The sequence below is a fragment of the Somniosus microcephalus genome, chromosome 10, assembly GCF_052327205.1.
Source record: "Somniosus microcephalus isolate GS21.2 chromosome 10, FLI_Smic_1.0, whole genome shotgun sequence".
Classification (NCBI taxonomy): Eukaryota; Metazoa; Chordata; class Chondrichthyes; order Squaliformes; family Somniosidae; genus Somniosus; species Somniosus microcephalus.
Window position 1 is genome coordinate 74,898,546 of NC_140996.1, and position 24,739 is coordinate 74,923,284.

The window sequence follows — 24,739 nt, forward strand, 5'->3', positions numbered from 1 at the left end:
GGACCTAGACTGTGCATGTGGACCTTGACTGTGGAGGTGGGCCTATACAGTGGAGGTGGACCTAGTCTGTGGAGGTGGACCTAGGCTGTGGAGGTGGGCCTAGACTGTGGAGGTGGACCTCGCGTGTGGAGGTGGACCTAGACTGTGGAGGTGGACGTAGTCTGTGGAGTTGGACCTAGACTGTGGAGGTGGACCTAGACTGTGGAGGTGGACCTAGACTGTGGAGGCAGACCTAGACTGTGCATGTGGACCTTGACTGTGGAGTTGGGCCTATACAGTGGAGGTGGACCTAGACTGTGGATGTGGATCTAGACTGTGGAGGTGGACCTAGACTGTGGAGGTGGACAAAAACTGTGGAGGTGAGCCGAGACTTTGGAGGTGGGCCTAGACTGTTGAGGTGGACCGAGACTGTGGAGGTGGGCCTAGACTGTGGAGGTGGGCCTAGGCTGTGGAGCTGGACATAGACAGTGGAGGTGGACCTAGACTGTGGAGGTGGACCTAGACAGTGGAGGTGGACCTAGTCTGTGGAGTTGGGCATTGACGGTGGAGGTGGACCTAGACTGTGGAGGTGGACCTATACTGTGGAGGTGGACCTATACTGTGGAGGTGGACCTAGACTGTGGAGTTGGACCTAGACTGTGGAGGTGGACCTATATTTTGGAGGTGGACCGAGACTGAGGAGGTGGACCTAGACTGTGGAGGTGGACCTAGACTGTGGAGGCAGACCTAGACTGTGGAGGCGGACCTAGACTGTGGAGGTGGACCTAGACTGTGGAGGTGGACCTAGACTGTGGAGGTGGGCCTAGAATGTGGAGGTGGACCTATAATGTGGAGGTGGACCTAGACTGTGGAGGTGGACCTAGGCTGTGGAAGTGGACCTAGACTGTGTAGGTAGACCTAGACTGTGTAGGTTGACCTAGACTGTGGAGGTGGACCTAGACTGTGGAGGTGGACCTATACTGTGGAGGTGGAGCTATACTGTGGAGGTGGTCCAATACTGTGGAGGTGGACCTATATTGTTGAGGTGGACCTAGACTGTGGAGGTGGATCTAGACTGTGGTGGTGGACGTAGACTGTGGAGGTGGACCTAGACTGTGGAGGTCGACCTAGACCGTGGAGGTGGACCTAGACTGTGGAGGTGGACCTAGACTTTGGAGGTGGACCTAGAGTGTGGAGGTGGACCTAGACTGTGGAGGTGGAACTTGACTGTGGAGGTGGACCTAGTCTGTGGAGGTGGACCTCGACTGTGGAGGTGGACCTCGACTGTGGAGGTGGACCTAGACTGTGGTGGTGGACCTAGACTGTGGAGGTGGACCTATACTGTGGAGGTGGGCCTAGACTGTGGAGGTGGACCTAGACTGTGGAGGTGGACCTAGACTGTGGAGGTCGACCTATACCGTGGAGGTGGGCCTAGACTTTGGAGGTGGACCTGGACTTTGGAGGTGGACCTAGACTCTGGAGGTGGACCTAGACTGTGGAGGTGGACCTAGACTGTGGTGGTGGACCTAGACTGTGGTGGTGGACCGAGACTGTGGATGTGGAACTGGACTGTGGAGGTGGACCTAGACTGTGGAGGTGGGCCTAGACTGTGGAGGTTGACCTAGACTGTGGATGTGGACGTGGCTGTGGAGGTGGGCCTATACAGTGGAGGTGGACCTAAACTGCGGAGGTGGATCTAGACTGTGGAGGTGGACCTAGACTGTGGAGCTGGACAAAAACTGTGGAGGTGAGCCGAGACTTTGGAGGTGGGCCTAGACTGTGGAGGTGGACCTAGACTGTGGAGTTGGGCCTAGACTGTGGAGGTGGGCGTAGACTGTGGAGCTGGACCTAGACGGTGGAGGTGGACCTAGACTGTGGAGGTGGACCTAGACTGTGGAGGTGGACCTAGACTGTGGAGGTGGTCCTATACTGTGGAGGTGGACCTAGACTATGGAGGTGCAACTAGACTGTGGAGGTGGACCTAGACTGTGGAGGTGGACTTAGTCTGTGAAGTTGGGCATTGACTGTGGAGTTGGACCTAGACTGTGGAGGTGGACCTAAACTGTGGAGGTGGACCTAGACTGTGGAGGTCGACCTAGACTGTGGAGGTGGACCTAGACTGTGGAGGTCGATCTTGACTGTAGAGGTGGACCTAGACTGTGGAGGTGGACCTAGACTGTGGAGATGGTCCTATACTGTGGAGGTGGGCCTAGACTGTGGAGGTGGACCTAGACTCTGGATGTGGACCTAGACTCTGGAGGTGGACCTAGACTGTGGAGGTGGACCTAGACTGTGGATGTGGACCTAGACTGTGGAGGTGGAACTGGACTGTGGAGGTGGACCTAGACTGTGGAGTTGGGACTAGACTGTGGAAGTGGACCTAGACTGTGCATGTGGAACTTGACTGTGGTGGTGGGCCTATACAGTGGAGGTGGACCTAGACTGTGGAGGTGGATCTAGACTTTGGAGGTGGACCTAGACTGTGGAGGTGGACAAAAACTGTGGAGGTGAGCCGAGACTTTGGAGGTGGGCCTAGACTGTTGAGGTGGACCGAGACTGTGGAGGTGGACCTAGAGTGTGGAGGTTGTCCTATATTGTGGAGGTGGACCTAGACTATGGAGGTGGACCTAGACTGTGGAGGTGGACCTAGACTGTGGAGGTGGACCTAGTCTGTGGAGTTGGGCATTGACGGTGGAGGTGGACCTAGACTGTGGAGGTGGACCTATACTGTGGAGGTGGACCTATACTGTGGAGGTGGACCTAGACTGTGGAGTTGTACCTAGACTGTGGAGGTGGACCTATAATTTGGAGATGGACCTAGACTGAGGAGGTGGACCTAGACTGTGGAGGTGGACCAAGACTGTGGAGGCAGACCTAGACTGTGGAGGCGGACCTAGACTGTGGAGGTGGACCTAGACTTTGGAGGTGGGGCTAGACTGTGGAGCTGCACCTAGACTGTGGAGGTGGACCTACACTGTGGAGGTGGGCCTAGACTGTGGAGGTGGACCTAGACTATGGTGGTGGACCTATACTATGGAGGTGGACCTATACTGTGGAGGTGGGCCTACACTGTGGAGGTGGACCAAGACTTTGGAGGTGGACCTAGAGTGTGGAGGTGGATCTAGACTGTGGAGGTGGACCAAGTCTGTGGAGGTGGACCTAGACTGTGGAGGTGGGCCTAGGCTGTGGAGGTGGACCTTGCGTGTGGACGTGGACCTAGACTGTGGAGGTGGACCTAGACTGTGGAGGTGGACCTAGACTGTGGAGGTGGACCTATAATGTGGAGGTGGACCTAGACTGTGGAGGTGGACCTAGACTTTGGAAGTGGACCGAGACTGTGGAGGTAGACCTAGACTATGGAGGTAGACCTAAACTGTGGAGGTGGACCTAGACTGTGGAGGTGGACCTATACTGTGGAGGTGGAGCTTTACTGTGGAGGTGGACCTATACTGTGGAGGTGGACCGATTTTTTGAGGTGGACCTAGACTGTGGAGGTGGACCTAGACTGTTGAGGTGGACCTAGACTGTGGAGGTGGACCTCGACTGTGGAGGTGGACCTAGGCTGTGGAGGTCGACCTAGACTGTGGTGGTGGACCTATACTGTGGAGGTGGACCTATACTGTGGAGGTGGGCCTAGACTGTGGTGGTGGACATGGACTGTCGAGGTGGACCTAGACTGTGGAGTTCGACCTAGACTTTGGACGTGGAACTAGACTGTGGATGTGGACCTAGACTGTGGAGGTGGACCTATACTGTGGAGGTGGGCCTAGACTGTGGAGGTGGACCTAGAATCTGGAGGTGGACCTAGACCCTGGAGGTGGACCTAGACTGTGGAGGTGGACCTATACTGTGGAGGTGGACCTATACTGTGGAGGTGGACCTAGACTGTGGAGGTGGAACTAGACTGTGGAGGAGGACCTAGACTGTGGAGGTCGACCTAGACTGTAGAGTTGGACCTAGACTGTGGAGGTGGACCTATACTGTGGAGGTCGACCTAGACTGTGGAGGTGGACCTATACTGTGGAGGTGGACCTAGACTGTGGAGGTGGACCTATACTGTGGAGGTGGACCTAGACTGTGGAGGTGGACCTATACTGTGGAGGTGGACCTAGACTGTGGAGGTGGACCTATACTGTGGAGGTGGACCTAGATTGTGGAGGTGGACCTAGACTGTGGAGGTGGACCTATACTGTGGAGGTGGACCTATACTGCGGAGGTGGACCTAGACTGTGGTGTTGGAACTACACCATGGAGGTGGACCTATACTTTGGCGGTGGAGCTAAATTGTGGACGTGGACCTAGACTGTGGAGGTGAACCTTGACTTTGGAGGTGGAGCTATACTTTGGAGGTGGACCTTGACTGTAGAGGTGGTCCTAGACTGTGGAGGTGGACCTAGACTGTGGAGGTGGACCTATACTGTGGAGGTGGACCTAGACTGTGGAGGTGGACCTAGACTGTGGAGGTGGACCTAGACTGTTGAGGTGGACCTCGACTGTGGAGGTGGACCTAGACTGTGGAGGTGGGCCTAGACTGTGGAGGTGGACCTATACTGTGGATTTGGACCTAGAGTGTGGAGGTGGACCTAGACTGTGGAGGTGGACCTAGACTGTGGTGGTAGACCTAGACTGTGGAGGTGGACCTTGACTGTGGAGGTGGGCCTAGACTGTGGAGGTGGACCTAGAGTGTGGAGGTGGACCTAGACTGTGGAGGTGGACCTAGACTGTGGAGATGGACCTAGACTCTGGAGGTGATCCTAGTATGTGGAGTTGGACCTAGACTGTGGAGGTGGGCCTAGACTGTGGAGGTGGACCTATAATGTGGAGGTGGACCTAGACTGTGGAGGTGGACCTAGACTGTGGAATTGGACCTGGACTGTGGAGGTAGACCTAGACTGTGGAGTTAGACCTAGACTGTGGACGTGGACCTAGACTGTGGAGGTGGACCTATATTGTGGAGGTTTACCTAGACTGTGGAGGTGGACCTACACTGTGGAGGTGGACCTAGACTGTGGAGGCGGACCGAGACTGTGGAGGTCGACCTCGACTGTGGAGGTTCATCTAGACTGTGGAGGTGGACCTCGTCTGTGGAGGTGGACCTAAACTGTGGAGGTCGAACTAGACTGTGGTGGTGGACCTATACTGTGGAGGTGGACCTATACTGTGGAGGTAGGGCTAGACTGTGGAGGTGGACCTAGACTTTGGATGTGGACCTAGACTGTGGAGGTCGACCTACACTGTGGAGGTGGACCTAGACTGTGGAGGTGGAGCTTGACTGTGGAGTTGGACATATACTGTGGAGGTGGGCCTAGACTGTGGAGGTGGACCTAGACTCTAGAGGTGGACCAAGATTCTGGAGGTGGACCTACACTGTGGAGGTGGACCTAGACTGTGGAGGTGGACCTAGGCTGTGGAGGTGGACCTAGACTGTGGAGGTGGACCTAGACTGTGGAGGTGGGCCTAGACTGTGGAGGTGGGCCTACACTGTGGAGGTGGACCTATACTGTGGAGGTGGACCTAGACAGTGGAGGTGGACAAAAACTGTGGAGGTGGGCAGAGACTTTGGAGGTGGGCCTCGACTGTGGAGGTGGACCTAGATTTTGGAGATGGGCCTAGACTGTGGAGGTGGGCCTAGACTGTGGAGCTGGACCTAGACGGTGGAGGTGTACCTAGACTGTGGAGGTGGACCTATACTGTGGAGGTGGACCTAGACTGTGGAGGTGGACCTAGTCTGTGGAGTTGGGCATTGACTGTGGAGTTGGACGTAGACTCTGGAGGTGGCCCTATACTATGGAGCTGGACCTAGACTGTGGATGTGGACCTAGACTGTGGAGGCGGACCTAGACTGTGGAGGCGGACCTAGACTGTGGAGGCGGACCTTGACTGTGGAGGTGGACCTAGACTGTGAAGGTGGACCTAGACTGTGGAGGTGGACCTAGACTGCGGATTTGGACCTAGACTGTGGAGGTGGGCCCAGACTGTGGAGGTGGACCTATACTGTGGAGGTGGGCCTAGACTGTGGAGGTGGACCTAGACTCTGGAGCTGGACCTAGACTGTGGAGGAGGAGCTAGACTGTGGAGGTGGAACTGGACTGTGGAGGTTGACCGAGACTGTGGAGGTGGGCCTAGACTGTGGAGGTGGACCTAGACTGTGCAGGTGGACCTAGACTGTGGAGGTGGGCCTATACTGTGGAGGTGGGCCTATACTGTGGAGGTGGACCTAGACTGTGGTGGTGGACCTAGACTGTGGAGGTGGCCCTAGACTTTGGAGGTGGACAAAAACTGTGGAGGTGGGCTGAGACTTTGGAGGTGGGCCTAGCATGTGGAGGTGGACCTAGATTGTGGAGGTGGGCTTAGACTGTGGAGGTGGGCCTAGACTGTGGAGCTGGACCTAGACGGTGGAGGTGGACCTAGACTGTGGAGGTGGACCTATACTGTGGAGGTGGACCTAGACTGTGGAGCTGGACCTATACTGTGGAGGTGGACCTAGACTGTGGAGGTGGACCTAGTATGTGGAGTTGGGCATTGACTGTGGAGGTGGACCTAGACTGTGGAGGTGGACCTAGACTGTGGAGGTGGACCTATACTGTGGAGGTGGACCTATACTGTGGAGGTGGACTTAGACTGTGGAGCTGGACCTAGATGATGGATGTGGACCTAGACTGTTGTAAGATTCGAAAATTTTCAGCAAAAATCACGCAAGAAACTGGATAAAATAAGACTGTTTATTGACCAAAGTAAACTTGCACAGAAAAACCTTTGATAAAAGGGCATACAAAATGGCCGCCAGGCCCCGTGATCAGTTTCTGAACCAGTTTATTTCTGTTACTGCAAGCTAGACAGGCTTGTGGATTGAAGACAGTAAACCTGCAAAAGCCAGTATCTGGGAACCGAAACTCAGAGCAACATCATACATATTCAATGGATTATAAGTACAGGATGGGGCCCATCAAGATATGGGCGGACAATGTAAAAACACTTATACCCATTTATTGTACAAAGGAAAAACCGTTTAGCAGCCATCAAGGAAAATGTCTGGACCGATCAATATGCGAACCGAGCCGCGGTGACAATGCAAAGGACATTAACAGACATTATCGGCCAGGAAGGCCAGTTCAAGTTAACACCGGCTCCGTTACAAGACAAAGCGCCCCTGCAGAGATCTCTGCCCGCCAAAATTAATACAAAGACAGGACTATGATTTGGCGGGAGATAAGACTGTCCCAAAAGAGTATAACTATGGATTGAAAGTCCATCTAAGACTTCTTCACTGCTCCGGCTTCTTGTTGGGCGACTTCAGGCTTCCATTTCTTCAAGAACTTTCTTCTACGAGGAATGAACGAAGGGCGGACGGTGCCCGGATCGGCGCCTCTTCCACTTCGGCAGATCGATGAAAACGTTTTCGTCTTTTTAAAGACGGACGGTTTCGGAAAAGGGACAACGTGGCCGGTGTTCAGCCAAACAAGGCTCGGCCACGACGAGAAGACGACAAGGGTGGCCCGGGTACTGGGGTCGGGAGATCATCGACGACCCAGGCCGACGGAGAAGAAACCCTCTGGAGAACCGGCGATCGATGCCACAAGATTCTCCCATGTGCATAACCTGCATCTAGGTCTACTCCACGAACAAAAATCCACGACAGGCCTAGTGGATCTCAACCTTGACGAGCGCTCATCGAGGCTGGGTCTACCCCACCGCCTCGAGGGAGGAGAGAATATCGACTGCGCCAGAAGCTTCCAATCCACGTGACAACGGGAAGCGGTGCCAAAAAGGCTGCGAACCCCTTTTCGCAATTTCGAGAGTGGTGAGCATGATCCCAAGTTCCCCAGGTCGAAACTTAGTTTAGGTATAGGGGAGGGAGTTAAGGGAAATCGTAATGTGTTTCCCCTTTTTGATGTGCCGTGTGTTCCCCATTTCCATAGAGTCAAGTTCATAAATTTGTGCATGACTGTAGTTACTTTAATCTGTGCCTATGACATGTATTTTGTAATGCTTCAAACTGTTCAAAAATAAAAGCATCCATTTCGTGCTATTCAGCCTGGTCTATTGAGTCCTCTTCTCTGCACTACTGTTCTCTGCATCGAAGTCCAACGTCTAGAACCGTAGGGGGGGTGGGTCGAACCACTCAAGGGTAATTCTTGCACGAAGCCTGGCAGGGGGCCAGAACGGGCAAGAGAGAGAAAAAAAAACCCCTACAGAAATGGCGACCGCAGCAGGACCTTGGCAGCAGGAAAGTCGTGTGTTAGATCAAGATCTGAATAAACGAAATGTGATGGATGAAAGAATAGCAGATTATGTTTTCGGAAAAGTCAACCTCACAAAACAATGGATATCTGATCTACTAAGGGATAGGCACCCGCTAGACGCAGCCATCAAGTGGACAGCGGGTAGGGAGCATAAGAAATCTGTAGAAAAGGCGGTCTGGCTGATGTGCTACAAGAAGCAAGTCCAGCTTTTGGACCAGGTAGTTGCAGCACAGACAGTCCAGATCAACGGCTTGCTTAAAGACGTAGAGGAAAAGGTTGCGGGAGGTCAAAAACTGATTGAATCGCTTGACGCGCTGAATCAGGAACGCCGCTCTGTAATTCGCTGCCACGAAACCCGGGTAGAATATTTAAAATGTCAGGTCGTTGAGGCCAAGGCCAGTGAAGGTAGAATGAGAGAGAGGTGTTTCCGTCTAGCCAAACAAGTAGATGCCCAAGAGGAAAAGCTCCTGGGAGCCAGGGCAGCATATAAAATGGCCATGGAGGATAGATCTGAGAACACCGACCACAGCGCTTGCCGCCGGGGGCTAGAGGACCTGAGAAAGGCCCTAGCGAAGGCAAACGGGTTGGTGTGTCTCATAAATCCACCAGCGAGTCAGCTGTTGCTAGCCAAGGAATCCAAAAGACCGATTCCACAAGAGGCAGTTGGGGTACCAACCCCCGAACCCTCTGCGCCTCCTGCCTATGAGGAGTCTTGGACTCCGGGACAGGAGACGGAGACGGTAGAGGAAGAGAGCCCTGAGGTAGAGCAACCCCAGACAGTAGAGTCGGGGCCGGCGCCGATGTGTCCAACGAGACACCGGAGGCTCGGTCCAAATGAAGAAAATGCCGATGACGGACCCCTTGAGAGTCAGATCATAATGCCTCATAGCGCACGACAGCTAAGAGAGATGATAAGTCACATCCCAAAACTCTCCGAGTCAGGAGATCCCTCCGTGCATTTCAGGGACGTGGAGCAGACCGCAGCAGTCAATGACTGCGATGGGGTTGAACAGTCTAAAATGCTGCTGTTCTCCCTGGACAGTTCGCTCCTCCAGTGTCTCCCTGACGAGAGCAAGAGAGGGCACAGGGACTATGAGTTGCTACGGGATGAGATTCTGGAGATCATGGGAGAGGGGGACGGAACTCCGTTCCTCCGTTTAGAAAAGACAGTGCAGCTAGAGGGAGAACCCCCACGGGTTTTCGCCGACAGGTTGTGGCCAGTGTATCGGCGCAGCTGCCCGGGCGGGCCGGCCCGGGCCGGGCTGGATGGCGAACAAAGGGCTCACTGGCTTCGGTGCCTGGTAGCAGGTTGCCTGCCAGTAGTGAAGGAACAGGCCAAAGCATGGTTTGACCCCACTAACGCCCGCTCCACGGAGGAAGTAGTACTAGATCAGCTCACGATCAGTTATAGAAACAACAAGGGCAAGAAAACGCCTGTTGTGAAAGGAAAGGTGCATGAGGTGAGACCCGCAGCCTCTGCTAAAAAGGAATGGCGTCAGGAGGGAAATCGCCATCCCCAAGCCAATAGCAGTTGTTACGGGTGTGGGAAGGAGGGTCATTGGCGCAAGGACTGTAGGAATCCTTGGAAGGATAAAAGGGAGAGAGCGTTCGCCGCAGCCCAAGATCAGGCCCAAGCCCGAGTCGCCAACGGCCCGAGAGTTTACCCAACACCAGCACAACCACAAGTGCAGGCTGCTGCCCCAACACCAGTCCAGAACCCAACCGTAGCCTCTGCCCCGAATAAAGGGGGTGGTGCGGTTGTGGACCCCGCTGCGATCGAGTCAGTCTTGGAGACTATGCGGTCTCTGATGACCTGGCAGGGGAAGGTAGCGGTTGCTAACAGCCCTATCGCCCCCGAGACCCCAGCCGAAACACCTAAATGACTGATGCCCGCGCAGCCCGTCTACTTGTGTCCGCTCCGCTATGACGCTTGGAGAAGACCTGTGGTGGAGATGGAGGTGGAGAAACAAAGGGGTAGTTACCTGTTGGATACGGGAGCTTCGTGTACCGTGATCCACACGGACAAACCTTTTGCCTCACCTCTGTCCGCCCAGGCTCCATATTTAGTAGCGGGTTTCACAGGTAGAGAACAGGCTGGTGCGTACTCCCTCCCGCTCTCCATTCAGTTGGGAGCGCTCCACACCACATGGACGTGCATCCTATTGAAGTGGAATGAGGGGGGGGGAAAAGGCATCCTCGGGGCTGATTTCTTGGTGGAACACGGGATCCTCGTGGACCTGAGAAATCACTGTCTCTGGGGAGCCGAGGGCGGTTTAGGTAAGGTAGTCGTAATCCCGGGGAAGGAAGAAAAGGGGGCCCTGTGCACTATGAAGCCGTCAGGAGGTTACGATCTCGAGCTCATGGTAACAAACGTCCCAACGGACTTGCAGGCGCGTGTGTCAGAAAATCTGACCGCGTTCGCCACCCACAAGCACGACTGCGGGAGAGTCACTGGGTTCGAAGTCAGCGTAGACGGGGACCCCATGATCCGACCCCAAAAGCAGTATAATTTCCCCAAGGAGGCAGAACCCGACATGGAGACAGCAATATCTTCATTGGTACAGCAGGGCGTGTTGAGGACGATAGCCACCCACGTGAACTCCCCATTATGGCCGGTAAAGAAACCGGACAATTCGTGGAGAGCCACGGTGGACTACAGAGTCCTCAATAGTAATATCCCAGCCTGCGCGCCCACGGTAGCAGCAGTTGCAGACTTAATAGGGAGTATTCCAGCATCGGCGACCACATTCACGGTGCTGGACATCTCGAACGGTTTTTGGTCCATTCCGCTGCAGCGGGAGGACCAGTACAAGTTTGCCTTTACTTTCAAAGGGCAACAGTACACTTGGAACTGCTTACCACAGGGTTTTCACAACAGCCCCAGCATTTTCCATCAGTGCATGGCGGGGAGTTTGAAAGAGTTCAGCCAGCCCAACCAGATAGTGCAGTATGTGGACGACTTACTCCTGTTCACAGATACAAGGGAGCAGCACGGCCCACTGTTAGCCGAATTGTTGGAACTGTTAGAAAGGAAGGGTTTCAAAGTAAACCCAAAGAAAGCCCAGATCGGCCAGCAGGAAGTTAAATTCCTGGGTCTGGCCATCCGCGCTGGGGAAAGAGCCATAGATAAGGCCAGACGGGAATCTATACAAGATCTGCCGATTCCCAACACAGTAACGGGTGTAAGGTCCTTTTTGGGATTGACCGGGTACTGCAGAGGTTTCATCGAGGACTATGCTGCCACAGCGGCCCCGCTACTTCGACTCTTACACAAGGGAGTCGAGTGGTCTTGGGACGAGGGGTGCCAGGCAGCATTCGAGAAGTTGAAAAGAGATCTGCAGACCGCGCCAGCCCTAGGGGCCATAGATGGGGGAGAGGAGTTCTTTCTGGAGGTAGCCGCTAGTGGGGACAGCCTGAGCGCAGTGCTGCTCCAAGAGCGGCACGGCAAGCTAAGACCAGTAGTTTATTCCTCCAGGTTGCTCACGGATGTGGAGAGGAGTTTCTCCAATTGCGAACGGCATCTCCTGGCCACGCATTGGGCTGTGAACAGATCAGTGATCTTCACAGGGACCTCTCCCATTACGCTCCTCACCCATCACACCCCCACGAAGATGCTTCTGGACGGGAGGATTAAGGATGGGACCGTAAGCAGCGCTCGGATTGCGCGCTGGACCCTCCTCCTTTCCCAGATGGATCTCAAAGTTAAAGGCCTCTGCGCGCCAAGGCTCGCAGCCAATATGGCATATCCCGGGACAGCCCATCAATGTTCCGTAGAAGGGGTATGGGAAGTTAACATAGGTTTACGGGCTGGGGTACATCCCACAGGCCGCGAGATCTACATAGATGGTTCTAGCACTGTAGCTGACGGCAAGCGACTCACAGGGTGTGGAGTTTATGACCCTGCGGCAAACATTGCCCTGGCAATTAAGCTCCCCAGCACTATGAGCGTGCAGCAGGCTGAACTGTCCGCGGTGGCGTACGTGGTTACCCACCCCGAGATTTTCCCAACCCCATACACGATTTGCTCAGACAGCATGTTCACGTGCAATTCGTGTACAGAGTACCTCGCCATCTGGTCCCGACGCGGGTACACCTCCGCGGATGGGCGGCCTTTAACAGTTAAGCCCTTGCTGGAGAAGATCCTAGCAGCTGTGGGGGAGAAAGGAGAGGTGTTCATCCATAAGGTGAAGGCTCACTCCACTACAGAACCCCGCAGTCAGGGCAACCAGCAGGCGGATGCGCTAGCCAGGGAGGGTGCCCGCAACGGCATTCTCTGGGACCCATACGAACCCGGACCCGTGGCGGCGATCCAAGGCAGGGAGGGAATTCCCGGGAACACAGGGGTGACACCGCCCCCAGACCTAAAGACCGTCCAAACCCTGGATCCCGCCCTAAAAGCAGTCCTAAAAGCCATCACAGAGGGCAAACAGGTAGAAGGTCCGTACAGTACGGCAGCCCTCACAGTCAAAGAAGGTATGCTGTTCCGAGAGGAGCAGTGGGTTGTGCCGCAGCAGCACCGAAGGGAATTCCTGCAATTGGCCCACGAGGGTCCAGGAGCGGGACAGCCTGGACCTGAGGTCACCTGGCAACGGGTGGAGCAGGCGGGATGTTGGCCGGGACTTCGGGACGATGTCCGCGAGTTCTGCGCAAGCTGTCTTGTGTGTGCTGCTAACAACCCAGACCCCCACAAAAGGAAGGTGCCCACGGGGCACATCAGGAGGGTAGAGGGACCATGGCAGTCGATTCAGGTCGACTACATAGGGCCCCTGCCCGCCGCCCAGGGAGTCTATAAGTACTGCCTTGTCCTGGTAGATGTGTTCACCAAATAGGTAGAAGCCTTCCCGTGCAGAACAGCTACGGCACTGGGTACTGCTAAGATCTTGATTCGGGAAGTGTTCTCACGGTGGGGACTCCCCCGTTTTGTAGAGTCCGACCAAGGGAGTCAGTTCACCGGTCAAGTAATGCAGAACGCCCTCATGCTCTTGGGCATTGAGGGAAAGTGGCACGTAGCATACAATCCCCAGTCATCCGGGATTGTTGAGCGTATGAATCGGACCCTCAAGGAAAAGCTGAGGAAAGAGACAATGGGCTCGCCCCAGAAATGGGCGGAGGTCCTGCCTTTAGTCCTCATGGGGATCCGAGCCAGCCAGTCCAAAAGCACGGGGTATTCCCCGCACGAGTTAATGACTGGAAGGATCATGCGAACACCCACCCATGTGCTAGCCCCGGTGCTCACTGAGGGCCAGCTCCGAGAGGTGAAACGGGACAAACTCGCCCAAACCCTCTTGGAGCGCCTGAGACAGATTTATGGACAGGCGGCTGGGAACATGGGAAGACAGCACCAGGGAAATAAACTGTTGTTGGAACCTCGGAAACAACAAGAGTGGGTAGTCGGAGACCAGGTCATGGTCCGAAACTACGCCAGGGTAGGGAGTTTTGAACCACTGTACATGGGGCCATACAGCATTGTAGACAAGGCCAGCCCCATGGTTTATGCAGTGAAGACGCCCCGATGTACCAAATGGTTTCACATCAACCAGTGTAAACTGTTTAAACCGGGTACACAAGGGCCACCAAAGGGGACCAGGTCTGAGAACAAAGATCCTCAGCCTGTAACAGAGTCACAGACCACACAAGCTGGAGCAGTAGCCTGCGTGAAGGGAGAGGCCATCCCATTGGAGTGGGAGGTCTCATCTTTTGAATGGGATTTAGGCAGGGGAGAGCCCGAACAGCTCAACCTCGCTTTAGACCCAATCACGGAGGAGGAAGAGTCAGAGGACGGCAGTCCCGCCCTCGACTCAAGCTTGGGGGAGGTAGGGAGTGGGGGCGGAGACTCGTTACCTGTAGGGACAGGTGAGGTGGAGTCAGAAGCCACAGATCCCGACCCCGGGGGGGCGGAGCCTGAGGGAGGGGAGCTGGAGCCGGCAGCTGTGGAGGCACCACAGGCTGTAACGGTAACAGTCCCAACCCCCGGTCCATCGGCCCCGGGAGCCCAACCCAAAGCAGCCCCTCGTAGGTCGGCTCGAGCGCCCCAGCCCAGAAAATTTTGGCCAGATTCTCCCCATCCCTCCCAACCACGGTTTAAAGCAGCCCCAGGAAGACATGATCCCCGTTCAGCAGCGACAGGCTGCGGGGGATCAAAGCCAAAGATCAATGCAGCCCCACCGCAGGGTGTGGCACACGACAGACCTCACAGGGATTCGGAAAGCCGCCCCACGGAGGGCGGCGCTGTACATAAGTTAAGTTAGGTAATTATGGTCATAGTTTAAGGAATGTAAAGTATATGGTGTTAAGAGTACAATTTTGAGGTCTGCCCGGTATGTGTGTTTGTTAGGGAGCGGGGTCCAGGAACCCGCGCGTCCAATTAATTTAGGCCAGCACCTATCGGGAGCCCGGCTACGTCATTTTGTTGGTTACAGAAACCTGGGATACGATGGAAAGGATTGTCGTCGCGCTCATGGCGATCGGGTGCGGGTGGGCCTACCGAGGCCGCACCAAGGACGTCATCATTTTCGGGTGCTCCGGGGACACGGCCCCCATCGCAACGGATGGGACGGGGGAGCGAGAGGTAGAGGAAACCGCCACCTACTTCCACCAAGGGAGATGGCCAGGTTGGCTGGGAACAAATTCTACGGAATATTCCAGCAATTTCGGTTTTGCCTACCAAGAGACTTCATTAACGTGCCCTCGAGTGAGGATCCTAGCGCCCAGAGTCAGAGTTGCCGTGGGAAAGAGGATTTGTCTGGTGTGCAATGGGAACGTACCACCAAGGCGATGGTGGTGGCTACGAAAGCTGGGAAAGGACATGAGAAACTCTACGGTCGAGTGGGAGCGACTGGGTAATAATACCCATCGGACTATTACGGGAACTCACGGACAATTACGTGTGTGTTGGGACAAATGGTGGGAACCAGATGAGGGAATATATGTCTGTATGTGGGGTTCGAGACACGTCTGCCCCAAGGGCGTGTCCATCTTCTTCCAGAGGCAGTGGCAGGATGAAGGGAAGGGGATGAGATGGGATGTTAGCACTCGAGCGTGCGGAGCCCCATACTCCCCTATTCCGGTGAACGCCACTGAACTCATCACCCGCCCACGCAAGCCCCTGCCCACGCTTCCGGTAGCACTAGCCCAGAAAGGAGGGTGCCCAACCACCACCAAGGGACCCGGGAACGGTTTAGTATTGGTACCCACCGGTCAGGTGCTGTACCAAGGGGTACACTACGCGGTGGCCTCAGTGATTTTAAATCTCACTCAGGTAAGATTGCCGGAGTGGTGTCCCAAAGAAACGGAACAATTATACCAGGTCCTGTTAACCCGTATGTTTAGACAATTTTACGAATTTGACTTTGCCGACTTCGACAGAGACAAATTATACACCACACCGCCAGAAGTTTTGGATCGAGTCGGGAGGCAAAGAAGGGGTACTGTAAATGACATATTCACTGCTTTTAATACCGGGACATCTGTTGTCAACGCTCTAGATAACGTGGAGCTGCAGACACAGATCAACGGTTTAAAAGCCCAGTTAAGGAACATATTGACAGACGAAAACAAGGTAGTGGGTTCTGAGTTGCATGAGGACCAGGCCATGACACTACACTTTAAGGACATAATTGCTGAGCTGGAGAAACACGCGAGAACGGTAAATGCACTCATTAAGGAGGATCGGAATGCGTCCGATCAAGCTGCGCAAAACGAGGCCTGTGTGCTGTACGGGGCGTGGTCATTGGGCGAGGGCCGCAGTAATCTTGAGGATTTAAAACAGGGTTTGGTCCCGTCCTGGATCAGCAACAAGCACTTGCAAGCGCTCCACCCTTTTGAGAATGCATTAAGCCCGTGCCAGCTCAGGCTAGCCGCAGAAGCATACCCAGTTCCAGTGGACTGCGGACATTCGAATCACACTATTATGGGAATAGTAGTAAGAATGCCGGTGTTGGGTCCCGCAGCAAAGCCCGCCCCGGTATACAGAGTAGAGAACATTGGAGTCATTCAGGGGGGCGCACACATTCGTTACGCAGTGGTCCCGCCTTACGTCATCAGATGGGAGCGTACGATGACAGGCACCGACCTCTCGGGATGTCGGAGCCGGGGAGCACACATCATCCTGTGTCCCCAGCACTTGAACGCCTTTTTGAAACCACAGTGCGGGTTCAGAACCGCTAGCGTGAAGCCGGTGAATTGCACCATGGAGGCAATGGCAGAGGACCATGTGCCCCCACAGGTAGCATATATCGGGGGTGGGACATACTGCATCACCACTGCAGCGCCTCAGTACCGATATGGACAACACGAGTGGTGTTCGGTCGGTGATAACAGTTTCTGTTTCAAACCCAGGGCCGAGGTTCAAGTGGCACAACAACGAATTGTTCCCATTCCTGCGCCCTCCACCGTACACATCACTATCAAAGAGAATTTCACAGACTTACAACGATTTGTCGCGCATTTTGGTTATGTCATTCCCCCTCTTCCCGAACACCTCACCAAGATTTTAAAAGCCGTTATAATTTCGCAGAAACATTTCTACACACTGGAGCAGAAGACTTTAGAGATAGGAAAAGACATATTGGACATAACCATTCCACCATGGTGGGACTTGTTCACCAACATAGAAATCCCAGCCTGGATTAGAATAGCATCCCATATCCTAGTAGGATGTCAGGTTTTAATTGTGATATTTTTGCTCTTCGTGCATTGTAAGAGAGGCAAACGCCTCCAGAGGCACGAGAACGCGGGCGAATGGAAAGAACGCTATGTGCGAATGGGGGAAGAAGACACCCCACTTTAAGCTGCTAGTAGAAGATTAAGAGTCCATCCATTTTAAGATTTTTTTTTTGGTTTTTGTTTCTCTTTTGAACATCCGTGTTTTCTTTTGCGTTTGGTTTGGGTTATAAGGAATTAAGTATTGTTATGTTATTAGTCGTTATTAAGTTTTGATTAATAAAAGGTGTATGCAGATGGCGCAAAAGGGTATCAACCCCTGCCCATCTGACAGGTGAAGGTGTTATAGTTTAAGATTTGCTGTCTATGATTCCAAATGTGCATGAGGTAATTTTCATTTTCTCCGGAAATGGGAGCTGCATGTGTCGTGAGGGGCATAGATAGTTAAGTGCCAGGAATGTTTGGATGTGGGGAATCAGGGAAAATTTGCTCATCAAGGATTGATACTTTATCACCGGCCTCGGGTGACTGTCTGTGTGGAGTTTGCACTTCTCCCCGTGTTTGCATGGGTTTCCTCCGGGTGCTCCGGTTTCCTCCCACAGTCCAAAGATGTGCGGGTTAGGTTGATTGGCTATGATAAATTGACCCTTAGTGTTAGGGGGATTAAATACGTGGGGTTACGGGGATAGGGTGGGATATGTGTCGGTGCAGGCTCGATCGGCCGAAATGGCCTCTATCTGCACTGTGGGGTTTCTGTGATTCTGTGATTCTGTGATAAGCAAGCTATCAGTATCACAGGGGGGCCTGTAAGATTCGAAAATTTTCAGCAAAAATCACGCAAGAAACTGGATAAAATAAGACTGTTTATTGACCAAAGTAAGCTTGCACAGAAAAACCTTTGATAAAAGGGCATACAAAATGGCCGCCAGGCCCCGTGATCAGTTTCTGAACCAGTTTATTTCTGTTACTGCAAGCTAGACAGGCTTGTGGATTGAAGACAGTAAACCCGCGAAAGCCAGTATCTGGGAACCGAAACTCAGAGCAACAGCATACATATTCAATGGATTATAAGTACAGGATGGGGCCCATCAAGATATGGGCGGACAATGTAAAAACACTTATACCCATTTATTGTACAAAGGAAAAACCGTTTAGCAGCCATCAAGGAAAATGTCCGGACCGATCAATATGCGAACCGAGCCGCGGTGACAATGCAAAGGACATTAACAGACATTATCGGCCAGGAAGGCCAGTTCAAGTTAACACCGGCTCCGTTACAAGACAAAGCGCCCCTGCAGAGATCTCTGCCCGCCAAAATTAATACAAAGACAGGACTATGATTTGGCGGGAGATAAGACTGTCCCAAAAGAGTATAACTATGGATTGAAAGTCCATCTAAGACTTCTTCACTGCTCCGGCTTCTTGTTGGGCGACTTCAGGCTTCCATTTCTTCAAGAACTTTCTTCTACGAGGAACGAACGAAGGGCGGACGGTGCCCGGATCGGCGCCTCTTCCACTTCGGCAGATCGATGAAAACGTTTTCATCTTTTTAAAGATGGACGGTTTCGGAAAAGGGACAACGTGGCCGGTGTTCAGCCAAACAAGGCTCGGCCACGACGAGAAGACGACAAGGGTGGCCCGGGTACTGGGGTCGGGAGATCATCGACGACCCAGGCCGATGGAGAAGAAACCCTCTGGAGAACCGGCGATCGATGCCACAAGATTCTCCCATGTGCATAACCTGCATCTAGGTCTACTCCACGAACAAAAATCCACGACAGGCCTAGTGGATCTCAACCTTGACGAGCGCTCATCGAGGCTGGGTCTACCCCACCGCCTCGAGGGAGGAGAGAATATCGACTGCGCCAGAAGCTTCCAATCCACGTGACGACGGGAAGCGGTGCCAAAAAGGCTGCGAACCCCTTTTCGCGATTTCGAGAGTGGTGAGCATGATCCCAAGTTCCCCAGGTCGAAACTTAGTTTAGGTATAGGGGAGGGAATTAAGGGAAATCGTAATGTGTTTCCCCTTTTTCGATGTGCCGTGTGTTCCCCATTTCCATAGAGTCAAGTTCATAAATTTGTGCATGACTGTAGTTACTTTAATCTGTGCCTATGACATGTATTTTGTAATGCTTCAAACTGTACAAAAATAAAAGCATCCATTTCGTGCTATTCAGCCTGGTCTATTGAGTCCTCTTCTCTGCACTACTGTTCTCTGCATCGACGTCCAAGGTCTAGAACCGTAGGGGGGGGTGGGTCGAACCACTCAAGGGTAATTCTTGCACGAAGCCTGGCAGGGGGCCAGAACGGGCAAGAGAGAGAAAAAAACCCCCTACACTGTGGAGGCGGACCTAGACTGTGGAGGCGGACCTAGACTGTGGAGGCGGACCTAGACTTTGGAGGTGGACCTAGACTGTGGAGGTGGATCTATAGTGTGGAGGTGGACCTAGACTGTGGAGGTGGACCTATACTGTGGATTTGGACCTATACTGTGGAGATGGACGCAGACTGTGGAGGTGGACCTAGACTGTGGAGGTGGACCTAGATTGTGGAGGTGGGCCTAGACTTTGAGGTGGGCCTATGCTGTGGAGGTGGACCTATACTGTGGAGGTGGACCTATACTGTGGAGGTGGACCTAGACTGTGGAGGTGGACCTAGACGGTGGAGGTGGGCCTAGACTGTGGAGGTGGGCCTATACTGTGGAGGTGGACCTATACTGTGGAGGTGGACCTAGACAGTGGAGGTGGACAAAAACTGTGGAGGTGGGCCGAGCGTTTGGAGGTGGGCCTCGACTGTGGAGGTGGACCTAGATTGTGGAGGTGGGCCAAGACTGTGGAGGTGGGCCTAGACTGTGGAGCTGGACCTAGACGGTGGAGGTGGACCTAGACTGTGGAGGTGGACCTATACTGTGGAGGTGTACCTAGACTGTGGAGGTGGAACTATACTGTGGAGGTGGACCTAGACTGTGGAGGTGGACCTGGTCTGTGGAGTTGGGCATTGACTGTGGAGATGGACCTAGACTGTGGAGGTGGACCTAGACTGTGGAGGTGGACCTAGACTGTGGAGGTGGATCTAGACTGTGGAGGCGGACCTAGACTGCGGAGGCGGACCTAGACTGTGGAGGTGGACCTAGACTGTGGAGGTGCACCTAGACTGTGGAGGTGGATCTTTTGTGTGGAGGTGGACCTAGACTGTGGAGGTGGACCTATACTGTGGAGTTGGACCTATACTGTGCAGATGAACGTAGACTGTGGAGGGGGACCTAGACTGTGGAGGTGGACCTAGATTGTGGAGGTGGGCCTAGACTGTGGAGGTGGGCCTATACTGTGGAAGTGGACCTATACTGTGGAGGTGGACCTATACTGTGGAGGTGGACCTAGACTGTGGAGGTGGACCTAGACTGTGGAGGTGGGCCTAGACTGTGGAGGTGGGCCTATACTGTGGAGGTGGACCTATACTTTGGAGGTGGACCTAGACAGTGGAGGTGGACCTAGACTGTGGAGGTGGACCTAGACTGTGGAGGTCGACCGAGACTGTGGAGGTCGACCGAGACTGTGGAGGTCGATCTAGACTGTGGAGGTGGGCCTAGACTGTGGAGGTGGACCTAGACTCTGGAGGTGGACCTAGACTGTGGAGGTGGACCTAGACTGTGGAGGTGGAACTGGACTGTGGAGGTTGACCTAGACTGTGGAGGTGGGCCTAGGCTATGGAGGTGGACCTTGACTGTGCAGGTGGACCTAGACTGTGGAGGTGGGCCTATACTGTGGAGGTGGGCCTATACTGTGGAGGTGGACCTAGACTGTGGTGGTGGACCTAGACTGTGGAGGTGGACCTAGACTGTGGAGGTGGACAAAAATTGTGGAGGTGGGCCGAGACTTTGGAGGTGGGCCTAGACTGTGGAGGTAGACCTAGATTGTGGAGGTGGGCTTAGACTGTGGAGGTGGGCCTAGACTGTGGAGCTCGACCTAGACGGTGGAGGTGGACCGAGACTGTGGAGGTGGACCTATACTGTGGAGGTGGACCTAGACTGTGGAGGTGGACCTAGTATGTGGAGTTGGGCATTGACTGTGGAGGTGGACCTATACTGTGGAGTTGGACCTATACTGGGAAGATGGACGTAGACTGTGGAGGGGGACCTAGACTGTGGAGATGGACCTAGATTGTGGAGGTGGGCCTAGACTGTGGAGGTGGGCCTATACTGTGGAAGTGGACCTATACTGTGGAGGTGGACCTATACTGTGGAGGCGGACCTAGACTGTGGAGGTGGACCTAGACTGTGGAGGTGGGCCTAGACTGTGGAGGTGGGCCTATACTGTGGAGGTGGACCTATACTGTGGAGGTGGACCTAGACAGTGGAGGTGGACCTACACTGTGGAGGTGGACCTAGACTGTGGAGGTCGACCTGGACTGTGGAGGTCGACTTAGACTGTGGAGTTGGACCTAGACTGTGGAGGTGGAACTAGACTGTGGAGATGGAACTAGACTGTGGAGGTGGACCTAGACTGTGGAGGTGGACCTAGACTGTGGAGGTGGAACTAGACTGTGGAGGTGGACCTTGACTGCGGAGGTGGACCTAGACTGTGGAGGTGGGCCTAGACTGTGGAGGTGGACCTAGACTCTGGAGGTGGACCTAGACTGTGGAGGTGGACCTAGACTGTGGAGGTGGAACTGGACTGTGGAGGTTGACTTGGACTGTGGAGGTGGGCCTAGACTATGAAGGTGGACCTAGACTGTGCAGGTGGACCTAGATTGTGGAGGTGGGCCTACACTGTGGAGGTAGGCCTATACTGTGGAGGTGGACCTAGACTCTGGTGGTGGACCTAGACTTTGGAGGTGGACCTAGACTGTGGAGGTGGACAAAAGCTGTGGAGGTGGGCCGAGACTTTGGAGGTGGGCCTAGACTGTGGAGGTGGACCTAGACTGTGGAGGTGGACCTTGACTGTGGAGCTGGACCTAGTATGTGGAGTTGGGCATTGACTGTGGAGGTGGACCTAGACTGTGGAGGTGGACCGAGACTGTGGAGGTGGACCTATACTGTGGAGGTGGACCTTTTCTGTGGAGGTGGACCTATACTGTGGAGGTGGACCTAGACTGTGGAGTTGGACCTAGACTGTGGTGGTGGACCTATACTGTGGAGGTGGACCTAGACTGTGGAGGTGGACCTAGACTATGGAGGTGGACCTAGACTGTGGAGGCGGACCTAGACTGTGGAGGCGGACCTAGATTGTGGAGGCGGACCTAGACTGTGGAGGTGGACCTAGATTGTGGAGGTGGATCTATAGTGTGGAGGTGGACCTAGACTGTGGAGGTGGACCTATACTGTGGATTTGGACCTATACTGTGGAGATGGACGTAGACTGTGGAGGTGGACCTAGACTGTGGAGGTGGACCTTGATTGTGGAGGTGGGCCTAGACTTTGGAGGTGGGCCTATGCTGTGGAGGTGGACCTAAACTGTGGAGGTGGACCTAGACTGTGGAGGTGGTCCTAGACTGTGGAGGTGGGCCTAGACTGTGGAGGTGGGCCTATACTGTGGAGGTGGACCTATACTGTGGAGGTGGACCTAGACATTGGAGGTGGACAAAAACTGTGGAGGTGGGCCGAGACTTTGGAGGTGGGCCTCGGCTGTGGAGGTGGACCTAGATTTTGGAGGTGGGCCTAGACTGCGGAGGTGGGCCTAGACTGTGGAGCTGGATCTAGACGGTGGAGGTGGACCTACACTGTGGAGGTGGACCTATACTGTGGAGGTGTACCTAGACTGTGGAGGTGGACCTATACTGTGGAGGTGGACCTAGACTGTGGAGGTGGACCTAGTCTGTGGAGTTGGGCATTGACGGTGGAGGTGGACCTAGACTGTGGAGGTGGACCTATACTGTGGAGGTGTACCTAGACTGTGGAGGTGGAACTATACTGTGGAGGTGGACCTAGACTGTGGAGGTGGACCTGGTCTGTGGAGTTGGGCATTGACTGTGGAGATGGACCTAGACTGTGGAGGTGGACCTAGACTGTGGAGGTGGACCTATACTGTGGAGGTGGACCTATACTGTGGAGGTGGACCTAGACTGTGGAGGTGGACCTAGACTGTGGAGGTGGACCTAGACTGTGGAGGTGGATCTAGACTGTGGAGGCGGACCTAGACTGCGGAGGCGGACCTAGACTGTGGAGGTGGACCTAGACTGTGGAGGTGCACCTAGACTGTGGAGGTGGATCTTTTGTGTGGAGGTGGACCTAGACTGTGGAGGTGGACCTATACTGTGGAGTTGGACCTATACTGTGCAGATGAACGTAGACTGTGGAGGGGGACCTAGACTGTGGAGGTGGACCTAGATTGTGGAGGTGGGCCTAGACTGTGGAGGTGGGCCTATACTGTGGAAGTGGACCTATACTGTGGAGGTGGACCTATACTGTGGAGGTGGACCTAGACTGTGGAGGTGGACCTAGACTGTGGAGGTGGGCCTAGACTGTGGAGGTGGGCCTATACTGTGGAGGTGGACCTATACTTTGGAGGTGGACCTAGACAGTGGAGGTGGACCTAGACTGTGGAGGTGGACCTAGACTGTGGAGGTCGACCGAGACTGTGGAGGTCGACCGAGACTGTGGAGGTCGATCTAGACTGTGGAGGTGGGCCTAGACTGTGGAGGTGGACCTAGACTCTGGAGGTGGACCTAGACTGTGGAGGTGGACCTAGACTGTGGAGGTGGAACTGGACTGTGGAGGTTGACCTAGACTGTGGAGGTGGGCCTAGGCTATGGAGGTGGACCTAGACTGTGCAGGTGGACCTAGACTGTGGAGGTGGGCCTATACTGTGGAGGTGGGCCTATACTGTGGAGGTGGACCTAGACTGTGGTGGTGGACCTAGACTGTGGAGGTGGACCTAGACTGTGGAGGTGGACAAAAATTGTGGAGGTGGGCCGAGACTTTGGAGGTGGGCCTAGACTGTGGAGGTAGACCTAGATTGTGGAGGTGGGCTTAGACTGTGGAGGTGGGCCTAGACTGTGGAGCTCGACCTAGACGGTGGAGGTGGACCGAGACTGTGGAGGTGGACCTATACTGTGGAGGTGGACCTAGACTGTGGAGGTGGACCTAGTATGTGGAGTTGGGCATTGACTGTGGAGGTGGACCTATACTGTGGAGTTGGACCTATACTGGGAAGATGGACGTAGACTGTGGAGGGGGACCTAGACTGTGGAGATGGACCTAGATTGTGGAGGTGGGCCTAGACTGTGGAGGTGGGCCTATACTGTGGAAGTGGACCTATACTGTGGAGGTGGACCTATACTGTGGAGGCGGACCTAGACTGTGGAGGTGGACCTAGACTGTGGAGGTGGGCCTAGACTGTGGAGGTGGGCCTATACTGTGGAGGTGGACCTATACTGTGGAGGTGGACCTAGACAGTGGAGGTGGACCTACACTGTGGAGGTGGACCTAGACTGTGGAGGTCGACCTGGACTGTGGAGGTCGACTTAGACTGTGGAGTTGGACCTAGACTGTGGAGGTGGAACTAGACTGTGGAGATGGAACTAGACTGTGGAGGTGGACCTAGACTGTGGAGGTGGACCTAGACTGTGGAGGTGGAACTAGACTGTGGAGGTGGACCTTGACTGCGGAGGTGGACCTAGACTGTGGAGGTGGGCCTAGACTGTGGAGGTGGACCTAGACTCTGGAGGTGGACCTAGACTGTGGAGGTGGACCTAGACTGTGGAGGTGGAACTGGACTGTGGAGGTTGACTTGGACTGTGGAGGTGGGCCTAGACTATGAAGGTGGACCTAGACTGTGCAGGTGGACCTAGATTGTGGAGGTGGGCCTACACTGTGGAGGTAGGCCTATACTGTGGAGGTGGACCTAGACTCTGGTGGT